We start from the raw sequence: 4,221 nt of genomic DNA, 5'->3' as shown, positions 1-4,221 counted from the left end.
AGACAAAGTAATAAAGAAAACGATGTATATGGGTGTGAATTGAAAAGAATGCATGAGTATGCAAAAAAGTGAAACTCAAGGGTAGCTAGGTAATGTATTATAGTTGTATAGGTTGTTCTATGTGTCTAGTGGGATCCTAGGTTAATCAAGGACTCAAATTTTAAGCCCACTTGACCATATACATCCTTACCTTCACCCTAGCCCCATTACAACCCATAAATAAGACTTCATGATACTTGTAAGCATGCATTAAGTAATTGTTGATTGTTAGATGAAAGACAAATCCTGGAAAGCATAATTAGGAGAGGATTGAGTGACAAACCCTATACACTCGAGCGAATAGAGCGGATACACTTCCGATAAGGGTTTGATGCTCAACTCCTTGTTCCCGGCTTTCACAAGCGTTCATCTAGCAAGTTATATGCACTTCATGTTGATGTTCAATTTGGTAGGATTCATGAACTACATAGCATTTTCACCCTGTATGCTCATATGTGTTCTTGGAAGATAGATTTACCCTTGACCAAGTAGATAGATGATTTTACTTTAGTTGTATGCATTCATTTAGGAAATTTGCATTGCGTAAACCCTTTCTTACCATGATCTTTGGTCTTTTTATTTTAAGCATGAGGAGATGCTTGGTTTAAGTGTGGGGAGATTTGATAAACCCCAATTTTGTGGTTTATATTGTGTAGAATTTGGGGGGTTTTGTCAATATTTCTCACACTTATTCACAAGAATTGCATGGTTTTGTGTTCTCTTCCTGATTTTGCTTCATGATGTAAAACATGCTTATTTTGCCTTAGAATTGCTATATTTTAATCCTCTTTTATTGCCATTCGATGCCGTGATGTATTTATTGAGTGATTTCAGGAATTATAGGGCAAGAATGGCCTAGAAGAGAGAAAGAAAGCATGGACAAGAGGAAGGAACATGAAGATTTGGATTTTGGGAAGTTCGCAAAGGACGCGCACGCGCACTGCACGCGCATGCGCACTGCACGCGCACGCGTGCATGAGGATAGCTGGAAGCGGCACGCAAGGATGGCGCGCAAGGATCGACGTGCATTCGCACATGGCGCGCACGCGTGGATCACAAAAGCAATCGGCGCGCACGCGCGGGAAGCTGCACGTGACCTCATTAAAGGAAATCACGCCTGGCGATTTCTGAGGCTCATCAGGCCCAAATTCAAACTGTTTCTGCATGGAAAAGACCCAAGGATGCTAGGGGAAAAGGGGGGATCAATCATTTTACACTTAGACACAATTTTAGTTAGTTTTTAGTTCTTGTTCTTCTAGAGAGAGAAACCCTTGTTCCTCTCTAGATCTAGTTTTAATTTGATCTTCCCTTGTTAAATTCTGAATTGGATCTTGTTAATTACTAGTTTTGATTGTTTAATTTGAATTTCTTAGTATAATTTTGCTTAGATCTTGTGTTAGTTTTATGAATTCTTGTCAATTGTCACTTTATACCCATTGCATGAATGTTGTGAATCTTGGCTTGTTAATGTTACATTGATGATTTTCATGATTAATTGTGTTGTTTGAAGGATTGTATGTTGATAATTGTTAGTAGGTACTTGTTAGTTTCAATTTAATTGTAATTTGAACATGTCTTTTATTAATGCTTACCATGTGTTTGATGAATTGTTTACCTTGATTATGGAGTGGTTCTTACTCTTGGCCTAGGCTAAGGGAATTGGGTAAACTTGAGTCATTGGGTCTAATGGATTTGATAATTTGGGAACCCTTAGTAGTCAATTTGATAACCATTGACACTAACCTACCACTAAGTCAATTAGTAGTGAGGTTAGACCTTGTGGGTTGATGTTGACCAAACCATTTAACGTACTTCAAGTATAGAAGTAGACTTAATGAGTCTGGTTCCTCATAATTGTCAAGATATGGTTATTAGACAAGGATAGTGACCCCAATTCCCATGTCTAGCCAAGGGTTGCTTTTATTATTCATATTTGAAAATCTAAATTCTAATTGTCTTGTCTTATTCATAGTTATTGTTTAGTTTTAGAGTAGAATTATATTGAATGTTATCTTGTTAGTTTGGAATTGCTTATATTTTGCTTAGTTATTTGAATAGTTTCTTGCATTTCAAGATTACTTGCTTGTTAAGATTCTTATTTTAATTTCTTGCTCATGACTTACAACCCCAGAATTCTAACCAATGTTGAAGCACATGTTTGCCCATTCCTTGTGAGACGACCCTAGGTTTGAATACTTCGGTTATTTTTATTGGGGTTGAACTTGTAACAACCAAATCCCTTTCTAAATTTGATCTCGGGGATTGTTGTTGGGTAGAGCTATACTACCCACGGGATTTTATTGAGAAATTCTATTCCAACATGATCCTTGAGCGACATCACTGACTTTGTGGTGTTGGATATGGAGGAAGAAGCCAAAGCTTCAATAATCTTGGGAAGGCCGTTTCTAGCAACTACTGGAGCCATCATTGATGTCCAAAAGTGTGAACTTACCCTTAAGCTACATGATGAGAAAATGGTGTTTAATGTGTTCAAGGCCATGAGTTATCCACAGGAATCATCGGGAGAATGTGTGAGGTTGGATGCAGTGAAAATTATAGTGCAAGAAACCTTAAAAGAAAGACTTGAGGAGGCACTAGAAGAGGACTCCACATTCAACAGTGAGGCTGAAGCAGCCCAGTCAGTAGAAGTACTCAATCCAAGTGTATCAGAGGAAAAGAAAGAAGAGAAAAAAGCACTCAAACTTGAACTAAAAGCATTACCTCCCACTCTCAAGTATGCATACTTGGGAAGTGATGAAAGCTACCCAGTAATCACCAATTCTACTCTCAGTCAAGAACAGGAGAAGGAGTTAATCAAGGTGCTGCAAAGGCACCAAGATGCCATTGGATGGACCCTTGCTGATTTAAAAGGGATAAGTTCATCCATATGCATGCATAAGATCCTGTTAGAAGAAGATGCTAAGCCCTCCATTGAAGCACAAAGAAGATTGAATCCAGTCATGAAAGAAGTGGTGCAAAAGGAGGTCATGAAGCTTTGGCAGGCAGGGGTGATATACCCAATTTTGGATAGCCCATGGGTGAGTGATGAGCTTATATTTTACGATATATTTTGTTTTGATTTGAGTGGATTTCATTACACAAACCCACATTTATTCATCTAAATAGCATGCTTTTGAGATTTCTTCCTAAATTGTTCTTGAAAGTGAAAACATGCTCTTTTGAGCTTAATTTAGTCAATTTTAATTCACTTTAATCTCATTTGGTGCCTTGACGTATTTGTTAAGTGATTTCAGGTTTCCAAGGCAAATATGGGTTGAAGAAGTGAGGAAAAGAGCATGCAAAAGGGAAGAAACCATGAAGAAATGGAGATTGGAAGTTTCAGCACCCGTGCGTATGCCCAAGTATGCGTGCGCACTGACGTTAGGATTTTTGCCAGTAAAGAATTTCATAAAAATAGTCGCGTTGTAGATATAGTCTCTAAACCAACAAAAATCCCTTCGTACAAACGTTTTTGGTTGTCACAAATAACAAACCCCTTTAAAATTGATAACCGAGTATTTTAAACCTCGGGTCGTCTTCTCAAGGAATTGCAGGGAGGTATGTTCTTATTATTGGTTATGCAAAGGTATGTTTTGGGGTTTTGGATTAAGGTAAAAAGTTAGTTGAATGACAAGTAAAATAAAATAATAATAACTGTAAAATAAACTCTTGGCAAAGTATGAGAACTGGAAGTCCTATCCTGGTTATCCTTATCAATTGTGATGAGAATGGATTTTTCTCCCACTTTGTTAACCTCTAACTATGAAGGTAAGTTAAGTGGACGAATTAATTCGAATCCTCAAGTCCCAGTCTTTCCTTGGGAAAAGTTAGAGTTATTGGATCTCGAAGTAATTCTTGAAGAATTCCAATTTTCAATCAACAATGAGTTTGATAACTCAAGAGTTACCAATGACTCAACTAAAGCCAAAAGGGAAAAACCCAAATTATTTATATAAATAAAAGAAATCAATCATAAGTCTGAAATACCTCAAAATATATTAAATAGAAAATCAATCTAAACATAGAGAGTCATAAACAAAATTGAGAAAAGAAATAAAAGAACATTGAACCTGGGATTGAGAGTCACTCCTAAAACTAAGAGAAGTCCTAAATCCTAATCCTAAGAGAGAGGAGAGAACCTCTCCCTCTAAAAACTACATCTACTCCTAAAATTGTGAATAT

The sequence above is a fragment of the Arachis ipaensis genome, chromosome B03 (genome assembly GCF_000816755.2).
Source record: "Arachis ipaensis cultivar K30076 chromosome B03, Araip1.1, whole genome shotgun sequence".
Classification (NCBI taxonomy): Eukaryota; Viridiplantae; Streptophyta; class Magnoliopsida; order Fabales; family Fabaceae; genus Arachis; species Arachis ipaensis.
The sequence above is the reverse complement of the archived record's forward strand: the minus strand, read 5'-3'. Positions refer to the sequence as shown.